Below are 18,367 nucleotides of genomic sequence, written 5' to 3'. Positions count from 1 at the left end.
AAAAAGCTTTAAATTGAAGAATAAATTCTTGCCTTTGCCCGTATATATAATAATGGAATAATAAAATAGATTTTATAAAATTAATAAAATGAGATCTAATTTTTTTTCACCTAATATATTAATAAGTTGGAATCTAACATATAAATTATTACAAAACATATTTCAATATAAAAAATTATTGTATTTATTTTTTTTACAAAATATTAATGAATTTGTTTTCACATTAATAATAAAATATATAGTAATATTTGTAAAATTTTAAAAACATTTAATAATACACTATCGAGCTTATATTTGAAATATATATATTTAATGTATTTTAATTTATACAATGCACTATCAAGAGATTGTTAGCACAGTATTGAGTAGAGACCTCATTTGCTGAATGTGTACTGGGAATTGACTTGAAGCTCCAACAAATCTTTTGTCTACTGTCGGATAATATTGTCTGGGGGCATGAAAATGGAGAAGGCTTAAGAATGAGTCTCAACTTGGACGATGAATTAACGAATAAATTTTTTTTTTAATTGACGTTAATCTAACGTTAGATTGATAGGTTGTTGATGACGGATAAAAAATTTACATAGGACAAAATTCATCCTCCCAAGATTAATACTTTTAATGCCAACATAATAAAAAATTAAATAAATGGTAAATGTTATATATTTAATGAATTATATTTAAAAAAAACGTAATTATCAAGAGAACACCTTTTTTTTAAAAAAAAATACGATAATTTATCAAACAACGCACCTAAATTTTTAAATTTATTAAAAAACATACATTACTTTATAATTTACCAAAAAGCGCATATTTTCAAGTGTCATTCCTGTTTTATCCTCCTGACAATCTAACTTTTTCTACTATTTTTATATTCTCTATTATTTTTCTCTCTCTTCACTTTTTAACTAGCATACAGAATATATGAATAATATTACATAAGATATAGTCAAATTTTTAATAACATTTTATTACATTTGAAGAAGCCAAAATCAACAATGGATAGCATATTTGAACTCATTGCAATCTCAGAAATTCTCTGAAACTGAAATAAGTGTAATCAGAGCTCTCTAGGTCTATCAGTGAGTTTCGGTCAAAATCCACTGATGGATCTAGAGAGCTCCGATTGCACTCATTTCAAATATGGATTTATGATATTGCAAGGACTTCAAATATGTTGTCTATTATTTATTTTATCTTTTAATAGATGTTAACATGTAAAACAAAGGAATCATAAAAAAATACCCATGTTGGACTTGATATGTAATCATATTAAGTCCGACGTGAGCCTGATATGAAAGCATATCAAGCCCGACGTGGGTCTGATATGAAATTATATCAGGCCCAATGTGGCCCTGATATGGAATGATATCAGACTCACGTTGGGCCTGATATGATTCCATATCATGCACAATATGTGTTTTTTTTATGTGTTTTTCACTTTACATGTTAACATCTATGAAAAACCGAAATAAATAATGAACATCATATTTAAACTCCTTGCAACCTTAGAAATCCATAGAAACCGAATATGTGCAATCGGAGTTATCTAGGTCCATCAGTGAATTTTGACCGAAACTCACTCATGGACTTAGAGAGCTCCGATTGCACCCATTTCAATTCCTATGGATTTCTGATGTTGCAAGGAGTTCAAAAATATTGTCCATTATTTATTTCGGCTTTTCATAGATATTAATATGTAAAATTAAAGAATCATTAAAAAAGTTCATATTGGGTATGATATGGAATCATATCAGACTCAAAGTAGATTTGATATGGAATCATAAATAAAAATTGGGACTAGTAAAATAGAAGTGCCTTTTTGACAACATAAATAAACTGGAGGTTCTTTTAATTTTATATCAATAAAAATTACTACTCCAATAAATTATCGATACCCAAAATTACTAGTCCTCCAAACTATCCAAAACTTCTATCTCTTTTAACATGCTGCTCGACTAAAGTTTTTGCGACCTTCTTCAATGTGTCGTGATAAATCTGAAGCTCTTGTGCCAACAATATCTTGAAGTTCAGAGTAGGCAACATATGTTTACTCAGGCCCACATCAGGACCAAAATTCATTGATGGACCTAGAGAGATCTGATTGTACTCATTTCAGTTCCTATGGATTTCTGATGTTGCAATTAGTTCAAATATGTTGTCCATTATTTATTTTAATTTTTCATAAATGTTAACATGTAAAATCAAAGAATAATTAAAAAGGCCCATGTTGAGCCCGATATAGAATTATATCAAGTCTAATATGGGCATTTTTGATGATTCTTTGATTTTACATGTTAACATCTATGAAAAGCTGAAATAAATAATAGACACCATATTTGAACTCCTTGCAATATCAGAAATCCATAGGAACTGAAATAAGTACAATCGGAGCTCTCTAGGTCCATCAGTGGGTTTCGGTTGGTTTCAACCGAAACCCACTGATGGACCTAGAGAGCTCCGATTGCACCCATTTCAGTTCCTCGAAATTCACTGATGGACCTAGAGAGCTCCGATTGCACCCATTTCAGTTCCTCGAAATTCACTGATGGACCTAGAGAGCTCCGATTGCACCCATTTCAGTTCCTCGAAATTCACTGATGGACCTAGAGAGCTCCGATTGCACCCATTTCAGTTCCTATGGATATCTAAGGTTGCAAGGATTTCAAATATAGTGTCCATTATTTATTTCAACTTTTCATAGATGTTAACATGTAAAGTAAAAGAATCGTAAAAAAAAAACCCTACATTGGGTGTGATATGATTTCATATCAGGCCCACATCGGGCCTGATATGGAATTGTGTCTGATATCATTCCATATCATGTTCGCATTGGACCTGATATGATTTCATATCAGGCCCACGTCGGACCTGATATGATTCCATATCAGGCCCAACGTAGACGTTTTTTATGATTATTTTATTTTACATGTTAACATCTATGAAAAGTCGAAATAAATAATAAACACCATATTTGAACTCCTTGCAATATCATAAATCCATAAAAACTGAAATGAGTGTAATCAGAGCTTTCTAGGTCTAGGGATGTAAATAAACCAAACGGTTCGCGAGTTATTTGGAGCTTGGTTTGATAAAAAGCTCGTTCGAATTTGTTTGTTTATCTTATCGAGTTGAGCTCGAGCTCAATTTCAAGCTCAATAGTTTTATCGAGCCGAGCTCGAACTTAAGGATATTCGGCTTGTGAGCTCGCAAACATGTTCGTTTGTAGTCTCACGAGCCAAAAAAATGAGTCTTAAAACGAGCCTTAAATCGAGCCAAAAAACGAACTCTAATACAAGCCAAAAAAACGAGTTCTAAAACGAACCTTAAAACAAGTTTTAAAACGAGCCAAAAAAAATAAGCTCTAAAATGAGCACGAAAATGAGTCCGAGCTCACTTAACGAATTAAGCTCATTAACTATGATAATCGAGCTAATAACGAGCCGAGCTCGAACTGTTCGTGAGCTTGATAATTCCAAAACGAGCCGAACTCAAGCCTTGTAATAAAAGTTCGATTCGAGCTCGAGCCGAGCTCGAGCCCGAATATAACTTAAACGAGCCGAGCTCGAGCCTAATACCGTTCGGCTCGGTTCGGCTCGTTTACATCTCTATCTAGGTCTATCAGTGAGTTTTGACCAAAACCCACTGATAGACCTAGAGAACTCCCGATTACACTCATTTCAGTTTCAGTAGATTTCTAAAATTGCAAGGAGTTCAAATATACTATCCATTGTTGATTTTGACTTCTTCAAATATATTAAAATATTATTAAAAATTTGACTAAATATTCATATATTCTGAATGTAAGTTAAAAAGTGAAGAGAGATAAATAGTGAAGAAAATAAAAAATGATAAAAAAAAAAAAGTCAGATTGTCCATAGAGTAAAATAGGAATGACACTTAAAAATATATGTTTCTTTGATAAATTGTAAAGTAACGTATGTCTTTTAGTAAATTTAAAAATTTAAGTGCATTATTTGATAAATTGCTAAAAAAAATAAAATAGCACACAAATTTTAAGCTGATTTGAACACAATTAAAACAATTGTAATTAAATTTAAAGAATTTAAACTAAAATAATAAAACAATATTTTAATATAAAATTAGAAACTGCTACAATAATACTGAAAAAAAATTATTTTAAAAATTTTAAAATAAAAAACATTCTATATTAATTTTTTAAAAATAGTTAATTAATAATACCTTTTAATCTTTATCTATTGTATTTTGTATATCGACCCAAAAAGTATTGATCAAAACCAAATTCATGAAATAACTTACACGATTCTTAAAAAATTACTAGAACAAAGCTTCCAAGTCTGAGACTTCCAAACAACCTGATCAAATTAACAACTCAACTTTCTCAGTTCGGACGAAGATAGAGCCGGTAACAGTTCCACTTCAAGGTTGTTAATGACAGCCAGCTAAAGAACCTAACGATAACGTCGGAGAGACAACATCTGGTTCCTCTTCCAGGTTGCTCTGCGAGATGGCCGCGCCTTGTGTTGGCGATGTCCTTTGCCACGAAGGCCGCAATACTGTAGATAATTCTAAATGCATGAAAAGAAGAATTAAATTAAAGCGATAATAACTTACAGCGATCTCTCGCAGATCCGTAATCGGCAATGGCGAAACTCGCTGTCGGAAGAGCGATCATAGGATCGGAAAGTCCTCCACGATTCTACGAACCAAATCCCACCGCCTCAGATGATCTCCTTCTTCTCTCTACGTCTCGCTCACAGCACGCACTTGCACGCTTTTTCACACACCTTGAATGATGCTTGGACGTATTATTTATAGGGGACATGACCTAGGGACATGATGGTCTTTTCCATCAAGAGTAGTGGGGAACGTGGGCATGCTCCCACATCCCCACTCTCCCCATTTCCTACATCTCTCACTCGTCCAAGATAAGTCACTAAGACTAATTCATTCAGGTAAGTCACAAAGACTTAATAAGTCACATAGACTATTAGAGAGTTTGGTCACATAGAACATATGAGAACATTCAATCCATACTTAGAGAAAATGGTTCGTGCGACAGCAAACACACTGAGCGATAGTTGCTAAGAAGATTGTTACATCTTGACTTAGCCGCTCATTGAGCAATCAATGCTAAGAAAGTTGTTACACTTTGCTTAGCTGCTCAAAAAAATTAGAGACACACTACTCTTCATGGCACCTAGCCATTTTCCTGGTTACACGTAGCCTTTATCCAGGATCCATCCAATTTTCAAGTGACACACAACCATTATCTTGGAGATATTCATGTCTTGCTATTTACCCAGATTAAATAATTTTCATTTACATCGATATGAACATCTCTAATCCCTTATAATGACCATTATGTCAAGAGCATGTTCCATATCCTATATTCACATTCATTTCCGTACAAAACAGAAATGGATCGACCAGTGAATAACAACAAAAGATGTAAATATATTTAATCTTCCTTTTTAGCTAGAATCTATTCATTTTAATCAGTCGTTTTCCTAATTATGCTCCATAGACCGAATCATACATAACCATAGGATACATGCTAAAGTAGTAGACACTGATTAAAACTTCAAGTAAACAGCTAAATAGTCACTAAGGTAAAAATTAAGATTAACATATAATCTCAAAAGGTCTCACATAGTAGAGAAACAGGGATCCATTTTTCTACTACCTTTAATGTCGCAATAACATATATGGTATGTATCACATATTACGATGTTATTCTCTTTACTAAAAAGAACGCATGTTTTTCTCAATTTTAACATCGTATAGATTTTGATCTAGACATACATAATGTCTAATCCAGAATTCAACATATGAATTCTAATCTGGCTTTCAACAGGTTCAGTAAATGGTGGGTTCATTTACTTCGATCATTATTAACACATAAATGATCTCATCTTGACACAATTATCAAGGCGACCTTAACTTATGGATCTGTCTCTAATTTTAGCTACATAAGTTGTTCCACAAGTAACGGTCTTACCCCTATTTGTACATAACAAACAGAGATGATTGTCCATGTGAGTGGACCAATCTCCACCTACCAATATGCTCACCGGGATCTTATATGAATGTAACAAATACAACATATACACTGAATAAATTATGGCAAATGACACAATCAAAACACAAAGTCTGATTGTTATTTCAATGGTGTTACATTCTACGAAGTCCCAAAGACTTTACATGTTCTTTAAATGACTCTTTAGTCATTGGCTTAGTAAAAGGATCTGCAAGCATAACACGTGTAGGGACATACTCAAGGATGACTTTTCTTTTAGCTATAATATCCCTTATAAAATTATATTTAGTTTCTAAATGCTTGCATTTGCTATGATATTTGGGATCCTTGGAAAAAGCTATTGCAGCTTGATTGTCACAGTAGACAGTTACTGGACTTCCACTATCCTCAGCAATTTTCAGATGCTTCAGAAACCTTCTCAACCAGACTGCTTCTTGCACAGCTGCTGAACATGCCACATATTCAGCTTTCATAGTCGACAAAGCTACACAAGCTTGTTTCTTGCTGTTCCAGGAGATAGCGCCACCATTCAGCAAGAATGCATAGCCTGATGTGGATTTTCTATCATCCAGGTCTCCAGCCCAATCTACATCTGAATAACCTTTCAGACTCATATCTGATCCTTGAAAACAGAGATAATAATCTGTTGTCGCCTTTAGATATCTGAATATCCTTTTTACTGCCTTCAGTGTCTCAATCCTGAGTTTGACTGGAAGCGACTGACCAAGCCCACAACATAGCTGATATCGGGACGTGTACACAACATAGTGTACATCAAACTACCAATAGCACTGGCATATGATTTTTTATTCATCTCAGCTATTTCCTCTGGAGTTTTAGGATACATACTCTTGCTCAAAATAGCACCTTTCACAATAGGTGTATGTTCTATGTGCAATTAGACATGCTAAAATGATGTAACATTTTATTTATATAAGACTCTTGTGATAGACTCAAAAGTCTTTTAGGGTGATCTCTTATGATCTTCACTCCTAAGATGTATTCAGCTTCTCCCATATCTGTTGTATCAAATTGTGATGATAACTACTTCTTGACTTCATTCACATATATTATGTCATTTTCAGCTATCAGTATATCATCAACATATAATAATAAAATGACATACTTTCCTTTTTCCCTTTTCAGGAAAACACAATGATCCTCATTGATCATCTCGAAATCATAAGATAAAACAACTTCATTAAATCTTATGTTCCATTGTCTTGATGCTTGCTTTAGCCCATATATAGACTTTTTAAGTCTACATACTTTCTGCTCTTGACCTTCAACAATGAAATATTCTGGTTGAACCATATAGATTTCTTTGTCAAGATCACCGCTAAGGAAAGCGGTTTTTACATCCATTTGATATAATTCTAAGTCATAATGTGTCACAAAGGCCAAAATAACTCTTATTGATACAAATTTCACTACGGGAGAAAATGTCTCTTCAAAGTCAATACCCTCCATTTGAGTATATCCTTTTGCAACTAAACGAGCTTTGTATTTGTTAATCGATCCATTTGCTTTTCACTTTATTTTGAGAATCCACTTATTCCCAATAGCCCTTCGACCCAGAGGAAGATCGACTAAGTCCCAAACATGATTATGAATCATGGACTTCATCTCTTCAACCATTGTAGCTTTCCATTTTTCTCTAACTCTACATCCCAATGCTTCCTCAATAGATTGAGGTTCGTCGTCGTCAATTGGAAGTGTAACCAATGCCTCATTCTCAATATCAAACCTCTTCTTAGGTTTGATCTTACGAACACTTTTCCGTAAGTTGGGTTGTTGAGAAGTCAACTCATGACTTGGCATATCACTTCCACTCGGTCGACTAGACTCAGGTATCCCTTTTGACAACTCTCTTGTTGATAATATCTCATCCTCCTCAAATAGAGGAACATTTTTATCAACATCATCTCTGATTGAGAACTCTATTTCGAGAAAAGTCGCATCTCTCGAATCTATTTCGGAGATGGTTCTATCTAGTTGCTCACCTATGAAAACATAACCTTTGGAGGTCTCATGATATCTTATAAAGATACATTTCTTACCTTTAGGCCCTAGTTTTCCATACTTGTGAGAATTATCATGAACATAAGCAGCTGACCCCAGGGTCTCAGATTACTCAAATCTGGTTTTCTGTCTGTCCAACGTTTATATGGGATAAATGAACTGACTTTGAATGCACTTGGTTAAGTATATAGGTTGTAGTTAATAATGCATCTCCCCAATAGGAGATTGGCAAATTAGCTTGCGCCATCATAGACCTAATCATTTCAAGAAAAGTCCTATTTCTTCTTTCAGCTACCCCATTTTGCTGTGGAGTTTCAGGGATTGTTAGCTGTCTAATAATCCCTCTATCATTACATATTATCTTGAACATATCAGACAAATACTCCCCTCCATGGTCAGTGCATAAAGTCTTAACTTTACGTTCCGTTCGATTCTCAACTTCGTTCATATAACGAATGAAGCAATCTAATGCTTCATATTTGTGAGAAATCAAATACACATGACCGAACCTAGAGAAATCATCAATAAATGTAATGAAATAGGAAGTTCCATGTCTAGCCTTCACATTCATTGGACCACAAATATCCGAATGAATTAACTGCAATGTTGATTCAGATCAAATAGTCTTACCAAATGGTTTCCTAGTTGCTTTTCCAGCAAGACAATGCTCACATATAGATAATTGAATCTTAGCCCGAGTGCCCAATAGACCCTCTCTAGCCAACCGATTCATACGTTCTTGTCCTATGTGTCCTAATCTAGCATGTCAAAGCTCATCAGTTATATCTGCATCACTAGTTAAAGCAATGTTTGAAAAACAACCATCAATAGCATAATTGACATATGGTTCTACATCAAGAACCATAAAATCATTTGTTAAAAAACCATATCCGATTGATACTGAGTCAATCTTAAGTTCAACAGACCGATTGTAAAAATTAATACAATACCCTAAATCAAGAAGACACGTAACGGAAACAAAATTCCGTCGAATTTCAGGAGCATACAGGACATCATGTAGAAATAAAACTCTACCACTAGAGCCGTCAAACGGGCCAACCCGTGGCGGGGCAGGCCAACCCACCAAAAACCCAACATTTGGCGGGCGGGGCGGGCCGACCCACCATCCCGGCGGACTACAAAATCTTCAACCCAACCCAATTCAAGGCGGGCTGCGGGTTAGGCGGGCCAACCCGCGGGCCTGTAAAAAATAAAAATAATAAAAAAATAAACTAATCAATATGAAAAACCATCACTGATAAGTGATAATTATTCTCATCCAGCACTGTTTACTTCATTACAAAACTGCAGTGGCTATTTGAAGACTGCAAAATCCAAATCCATCAGACTAAAATGCAAAACTGCAGTGGTTACTTATTTTATATTTTCATATTCCATGGTGTAGACTACAAATTCTAAATTCTAATGCAGACTCCAAATTTCAATCCAAAAGACCAGAATTCCAGAATCCAGATTCTAATTTCCAACTACAGTCTACAACTTACAAAACTACAAATCTACAACATAAAATAATTAACTAACTAAGAGATACCACTTAAAGAGATTACACAACAACATTACATTTACAACAAGTAAGCACTACTACACCACAACCACAGTCTGCAGGTCCACAAACCACAACAATCAGCAAGTCAACAATACTGCCAAAACATAACAACATTACATTTTCAGCAACTCAGCAAGTAAGCACTACTCCACCACAGCCACAGTCCGCAGGTCCACTGTCCATAGTCCACAGACCACAGCAAATCAGCAATCAGCAAGTCAACATACTGCCAAAACATAACAACATTACATTTACTGATTTACAGCAACTCAGCAAGTAAGCACTACTACACCACAGTCACAGTCTGCAGGTCCACAGACCACAGCAATCAGCAAGTCCACAATACTGCCAAAACATAAAATAAAACTGAAACAAAAAATTCAATAACTCTAACACAACATTTTTTAAATTTTATCAATAACATCATCCACATCAATTTCTTCTGATCTTCCTTCACCTCCTTTCTCTTCATTGATATCCTCTTCTAGAGTATTTGATTCTTGCTTAGAGAATGTTGTTTTGATATTTGCATTATCTTCATTATCTTTATCTGCATATAAAATATACAAGGATGAAGATAATTAAAAAATAAAATAATAATAAAATAGTATATCAACTAAGTTAAAAACATAACTAAAATAAATAAAATTACCAATAGCATAACCATGTAACCAATTGCGAGTGCAAATAAGAGCTTGCACTTTTTCAGGAAGGGTGCAACTTCTATACTTGGTAAGTACACGAGCACCAATGGAAAAAGTTTATTCTGATGCAACAGTAGTTATAGGAATAGCTAAAACATCACATGCCATTAGTGCAAGGGTTGGATATCGATGCTTTTGATTCTTCCCATGCTCTAAAATATCCAAATCTTGATAATAAGCAAATTCAAGTTTTGGCTCCTCCAAATAGAGATTCAATTGAGATTTTCCAGCACTTGTAATTGTTTGGCTCTCATATGCCATCATTTTCTGCATTAATTGAAATAGTAGTGAAAAAAAATTATAAATCAATCAGAGAATACAAGGAAAAAAAATATTAGAGTACTTACATCAAACATTCTTTTGTTCTTTCCCTTAACTCCTCCTACACTTTGTGAAAGTGTATGTGTGGTAGAAGATTGTGGTTGTGAAGAACTTGTATTGTTCGTATTAGAATACTGGTCAAAAAGCTTATACAATTTTGTCTTCACAAGATCCATCTTCTTTTGGCATTTAAGAGCATCACTTTCAACCTTTGAATAAAAAAACTCCAACATCGAAAGCTTTATTCATGGGTCAAGAATAGCTCCAAATGCAAGCATCATGCTATATTGAGTCCAATACTTGTCAAACTTCTCCATCATTTTTTTACACATACAACTTATCACCTCATCTTCATTCGATAAGTTTTCCTTTAACAAAACTTCAATTTTCCAGACTTGCATAAAAAATAAATTTGATGTAGGATAAGAAGAACCAGAGATTAAATTAGTAGTGTCATAAAATGGCTCAAGGAACTCACATATTTTCTCTCCTCTTTTCCACCCTTCACTTGAAGGACAATATTTATAATTCTTGTCATTGAATTGAAGAGAAGCAAAAGCTTTTTTATATTTGATGGCACTATCCAGCATTAAATATGTTGAGTTCCAACGAGTAGACACATCCAATCGCAAGCCAGTACTAGTATCAATGTTACCAACTGCTTGTACACACTCTCCAAATTTCTTCATCCTAGTCTCTGAACCTTTAACATACTTCACCGACTCTCTAATTTTATTCAAAGCCACAGTAGCCACTTTCAAACCTTCTTGGACAATGAGATTCAATATATGAGCAAAACAACGAACATGAAAAAATTCACCGTCACATAACAAACTATCATACAAAGAGAGTTGCTCTTTCAAATGAACTTGCATGTTATCGTTACTAGATGCATTATCCAATGTCAAATAGAAAACCTTTTTCTCAATTCCCCATTCCTTCAAATATTCAAACAATTTTGCAGCTAATTCAACTCCTGAGTGTGGAGGGGGCATATGAGAAAAACTAAGTATTTTACTATTCAATTTCCAGTCATTATCAACAAAATGGGCAGTCAAACAAATATAACCCTCACTAGTGCACGCTGTCCACAAATCTGAAGTTAAACAAACTCTATTCTGAATAGTAGTTAAAACATACTTGAGTTTTTCTTTCTCCTTCAAATAGATTCGGTTAATATCAGAAACAAGAGTATTTCTAGAAATGCAAGCAATATCAGGATTTATGTACTTCATCCAAGTTCTAATACCATCATACTCAACAAATGAAAATGGTAAATCATGTCTGATGATTGCACAAGCCAGTAACTCACGTGAAAGCTTTTGATTTATTTTCTTAGATCTCATCTTCCCATCTTGATCAAGAACCATTTGTCCTACATCATTAAACTTTAATTTGTCACAAGTTTTAAGATGATGCCACAACGTAGAAGTTCCATATTGTTTACCCCCACACTTGTACTGTTTTTTACATCCAATACATTCAGCTTTATCTATACTATCAACCCCTTTGATTTTCTTAAAATGCACCCAAATATCAGAAGTTTCTTTGGACCTTTTAATTGACCCCTTGTCATGCTTAGCACTTTCCAATTCATCATCTAAAATAACAGTTTGCTTTTGAGAAGTAGAGTCCATTACAAAATTAATCTGAAATACAATAAATAAATTTAGTTTCTAATAAAACCAATCAAACAAAACTCTAAATGTCAATAGAAGAATAGCATAAATTCATTTTTGTGTTAGCCCTCTGGACTACAGTCTACAGAACAAATCAATCAAAAGAAATGTTAAAACAATCAACAAATGCAGAATAGCAGAACAAAAGAAATGTTATCAACACACCAGATAATGTTAAAACAATCAACAAATGTAGAACAGCAGAACAAAAGATATGTTGCGTATCAAAAGAGAAAACTAGTATTGCTATTGCAGAAGAACAATCAACAAATGCTAAAACATTAGAGAATACCAGAATAGGGACTGCAGATTACTGGCAAATAGAAAGAAATTAGGAAAGGAAGCTAAAAATCTTACCTCAAAGTCTCAAACAAGAGCTTGGAGAGTCGGAGATTGCCGAACTTGGATTCAAGCTTATCGTCTATTGAAAATTTGAAATTGGACTGCCTTCTTTAAGCACTCTGCTCTCTGCACTCTCACGCAGCTACGGGGAGATGTTGACGCAGACACGCACGAGGTGAAATGTCACTCGTTCTACTCCACGGAGGCACGGACCACAGACATGGCCCACGGGGAGGCGCTGGGAGGTGGGCGTTGATGAGTGATGCGTGCGACTGTGCTAGCACGAGGTAGGCGACGATTCGACGGTAGGTGCTTGCAGGTTGCAGCGTGTGTGCCTCCGGCTGCGACTTTGCAAGTGGAACTGTGGAGGTAGGCGGCGAGCCGGCGACAGACGTGAGACGACAGTGGAGCTGTGGAGGTAGGCGGCGAGCCGACGACAGACATGAGACAACAGTGGAGCTGTGGAGGTAGGCAGCGGCGATAGAGCTGTGGAGGTAGGCGGCGGCGATTCGATGAAGTCTCTCTAACAGTCGAAGGCTCAAATCGATCTCAAAGCGGTGCCGGTGAGAAATAGGGTTTAGGATTTTAGTTCTTTAGCTTTATGTTCACTGTAGCTACAGTAATGGTTGAAATCTCAACCATTGGATATCTAGTTTTAATTTTTAAATACTGCTTGCTTTTTTATCCAGCCCGCGGGCCAACCCGAGCCCGCCACGGGTTGGCCCGCCTGGACCCGCGACCCGCGCGGGCTAACCCATTTAGGCCCGCCAGATGATGGGTTGATAAATTTTCAACCCAACCCACTTAAATTATTTGGCGGGGCGGACCAACCCGACGGGCCTAATCCAAATTGACGGCTCTATCTACCACCACGGAGGTTGAGTTTGCAAGTGCCGACTCCTTTGACTTCAACTCTTGCATTGTTTCCCACATAGATCCACTTGTTGCCAGCTAGTACCCGACGGTACTCAACTCAACAAATGTAACTCGTTCCCAAGCTACATGGTTGGTTGCTCCCGAATCTATAATCCACAAAGGCTAAGAATCAGCTAACAACATTGAACTAGCAACAAATGTTCTTAAAAAGAAGACACACTTGGATTTACCTTTTTCGGCTCAGTGCACTCCCGAGCGAAGTGACCCTTCTTGCCGCAGTTAAAACAAGTCAACTTGTTTTTAAGTTTCTTTCCAGTCTTCTTGACTATCTTCTTGATTGGACCCTATCCCACACCAGCAACTTCCCTCTTCTTTCCCTTCCCTTTCTTGAACCATTTCTTTTTCTTAGATCCATATGATCCAGCAGAACCTACAACCACATAAGCTTTTCCAGAAATTCTTGCGGATTCAACTCTCTCCGCCTCCAATTCTACATGGCGTGAGACGTCAGTGAAAGTCTTAATACTCTTACTGTGAGTTAAGCTCTGCTTCATGGTCTCCCAAGAATCTGGAAGTGAACGAATAACTGCTTGAACCTGTTGTTCATCAGTCAACTCATGACCAGCAGTTTTAAGCTCCCGAATAATGTTCGACATCTCCCTGAGGTGTTGAACCATTGACACATTCAGACGCTTTTTGTAGCTGTCAAACTTGATTGTCAGCTGTCGAAGCTTGCTCAGACTTACTCCACTTTATTTTTCTTTAAGGGCTACCCAAACTTTATGAGCCGTAAGATATGACTCATACTTAAAAGCTAGGTCATCTACCATTGAACTTATCAATATGCCCTTTGCAGTGGAGTCCTTTTTCTTCCATGCCTTATAGGCATCAAGATCTCGTCTGTGTTGTGCAGTGGGACTATCTACAGGTACTTCCATAACCTGATTTACAGCCTCTAGAACTTCTTGTTCCTCAAGTACATATTGTATCTTGATGTGCCAAATCTTATAGTTATCTCCATTAAGTTTTCACCTTTGTTGAGTTCAGCTATAATATTTTTGGTTGTCATAATCTATCATAAATAAACACATTATTTAGTATTCAGTGTATATCATATGCATGCAATTTATGATTGACTCAATATTACTTTGAGTTGGTTTACAAAATCAAGTGACAACTATGTGATCAGTCAAATTAATATTAATCAATTCTATTACATACATCCCAACAAATGAACTGATCATTTTTAATATCATGAATTCTTTAATTAAATGAACTAATCAATTAATATATCATGATTTTTTTAATTAAATGAACTAATCATTTAATGCATCATGAACTAATCATGCATCATGTCAAGCAAACAACATAAATAAATGAACATATCATTAATATAAAATTATGTTGCATATTGTTAACATATAACTAACTAACATGAATGAAATAGACTAACATTGTTCATACATAATGAAAATAGCAGAACCCTAGAAAACTAGATAGGCAACTACCACTCCCACTAGGACAGACACTAGTGCAGTGGCCAAAATAATCCATCTCAACCTGGACTCAGTTGGGGTAACCTCGGGCAGGACAGCTTCAAGATTCTCTATAGGGCCCTCAACTGGATCCTTTTCTGGTTCCTCCTCAATCATTTCCGGGTCCTCTTCGAACTCTTCCGGATCCTCTTCAGTCATATGATGAAGTAGTTCCTCACATAATACAGAATACGCGTCTTTGATGACACCCCCAAATATAGTTTGTAATCATCCTTGGATTTTCTGGCAATGAATGCATCAAAGTTCAAATCCTATAACTGTCTAGGACTGGAAACTCTTCTCGCTCAAGTTTCCAAAATAGATCATCAAGCCGTCCAATGTGTCCGTTGACTCCATAAGTAGAGTTATACTCTATCTCCTGAATCTCCTCCCTGAGCTGATTTCGTCGCACTTCATGACGAGTCAATGTAGCTAGAGGGGGGGGGGGTGAATAGCTAGGCACTATCTCGTGCTCGTCGTTGCTTGCCTCTTGCGATGATGTGCAGCGGAAATACAAGAAAACAAACACACAACGCTAACTCTAGGGATTTACTTGGTATCCACCTCAAGAAGAGGTGACTAGTTCAAGGATCCACACACTCACGCACCCTCCACTATAAAAACACTCCTTCTCGGTAACTACCGAAGGCGGAGAAGCCTTACAACCTTACAATACAATAATGAGAAAGAAAGAAGTAAAATACAAATGAATCTTACAAGATTACAATGAAAACTCTAGCTTCTTCTTCTTCTTGTTGCAACTCGCCTCTTGACTTGGATGAGCCTCCAAGAACCTTCAAGAACTGGCGGTGAGGAAGAAAAGATTGCTGTGGAGCTTTGTCGTGATCGCCCATGGAGTGGAATCGAAGAAGTGCGCAGAAGAACACTCGCCAACAGCTTTATTTGCGCCAACGGTCGAATCCCAATTGATTGGATTGCTCCCAATCAATTGGGAAGACTTTGGATCGATCGGCGGATCGATCCAGAGCGCCTCTGTGCTCTCTGGAATTGCCTGGATCGATCGGCTGATCGATCCAGGGTTCATCGCGCGAAATCGCAGCTCCCAATTGATCAGTCGATCGATTGGAGGCTCCCAATCGATCGGCCGATCGATTGGAGGCTCCCAATTGATCGACCGATCGATTGGGAGGCATTCTGTTCGATCAGCGATTCTCCCAATCGATCCACTGATCGATTGGGAGGTTCTCCTTCCGCGGGACTCACCCAATCGATCAACCGATCGATTGGGCATGAACCAATCGATCGGTTGATCGATCCAACCCATGTGAGACTTGCCAAATCAAGTCCAAACGTCCCTCAAACCAACATACGATCATCCATGACCTATCGATACATCATGCCTAGCATCTGGTCACCCTTGACCTGCTAGGACTCCCTTACCAAGTGTCCGGTCAATCCCTTTGACCCACTTGGACTTCCACTAGATGTCTGGTTAACCTTGACCCATCTCGATTTCCTCGTGCCAAGTATCCGGTCAATCCCTTTGACCTACTTGGACTTCCTAACACCAGATGTCCGATCAACCTTGATCCATCTGGATTTTCTCGTGCCAAGTATCCGGTCAATACCTTTGACCTACTTGGACTTCCCAACACCAGATATCCGATCAGCCTTGATCCATCTGGATTTCCTATGCCTGGCTTCACTCACCAGGACTTCCCTTACTGCCTAGCTTCACTCACTATGTCTTTCACCTGGCTTCACTCACCAGGATTTCCCAACTGCCCGACTTCACTCACCGGGACTTTTCATCTGTCTGGCTTCACTCACCAGGACTTCCCATAATTGCCTGCCTCACTCACCAAGACTTTCACCTGGCTTCACTCACCAGGATTTTCCAATCAAGTATCCAGTCAACCTTGACCTACTTGACTCTCCTTCACAGTCTCCCTACATGAACAATCACACTTGCAATCATCATGTATTGTCTCCATGTATTGTTAAACATCGAAACCCAAACAACAAGACTCAAACTTGAGCCAACTTAAGCTTAGTCAACCAGGTCAACCTTGACCTAGGGAATATTGCACCAACATGGTAATCGTCTGTGCTATCTGAAAAATTGAAAATAAATAAGTCAGTACAAAACTGACTAATCGTACAAAATCGGCTTATTTCAATTTATACAGGCATAGTACCAACATAATAAATCAAGAAAAACAAATCTTCTCGATTTTCAGGAGTTTAAGTCGACAATTAGAACTAATCTAATTGGTCAGACCCATTGGATCGATTGATTATGGATCCGGATCCTAAGCTCGGTCCATTGTCCTTAATTAGAACTAATCTAATTGGACAGAGATTTTTATACCTATGTTCTATTACTTTTAATCTAAGTCCATTTATACCAATTTCAGACTTATTGATCAAACTCAGGTCCATTTGATCAAACCAATGCCCATTGGTTTAAGTCCAACCAATTAGAACAAATCTAATTGTTTTGATCAAATCTGACCCATTAGAATAAATCTGGTCATTTGATTATATTTGGTCCAAATCCAATTAATCAACCCAAATTGATTTCGGGTTTGGATCAAATTGGTTCGGTTAAACCAACTAATGATTTAAACCTGAATCGAATCTAAATGGACCAAAATTACTCTAGATCATTGGTAAATTAATTATACTCAATTTTTAATTAATTAACACAGGCAAATACAATTAATTGCATTAAATAAAATTAACTAAACATGCATGTACGCATTTAAACCATGCATGAATTAATGAGAAATTTTAAATTATTTCATGCAATCTTTTGTTTTTTTTTAAAAAAAAACTTAATCCTATTTCCTTCCACCTCATTCTGTGAATATATCACAGTTCATTTTTAATTTGAAAAAGTCAAAATAAAAACTTAGGGTGCGTTTGGTTTGTGTGTTTTTCATTTTCATTTTCTGAAAAATGCGCGTTTCTAAAAAATGATGTTTAGTTTACATTTTTCGTGTCTGTTTTCTAAAAAAATAGCTTGCATTTTCTAGAAAAATAGAGAATGACAAAAAGTCATTTTCTCTTTTCTAGAAAACTTGCGTTTTCCAGAAAATGAAAATGAAAAACATACAAACCAAACACACCCGTAATATTTATCTTTTCCGTTTTTCTTTGTTGCACGATTCCACGTTGCACGTTACACGCTGTAGACCGCACCAGATCATGCCGCATGTCGTCTCACCCGCTGCAGCAAGCCTCACAGTGACAAACGCTAGGCAGAAACTACAAGAGGCCACCTCAATCTTCTGCACGTACGCTGCGCACGTCGTGCACGCTGTGCATGCCACCTT

Source organism: Zingiber officinale, chromosome 4A, assembly GCF_018446385.1.
Source record: "Zingiber officinale cultivar Zhangliang chromosome 4A, Zo_v1.1, whole genome shotgun sequence".
NCBI classification, from domain to species: Eukaryota; Viridiplantae; Streptophyta; class Magnoliopsida; order Zingiberales; family Zingiberaceae; genus Zingiber; species Zingiber officinale.
Note: the sequence above shows the minus strand (reverse complement) of the source record.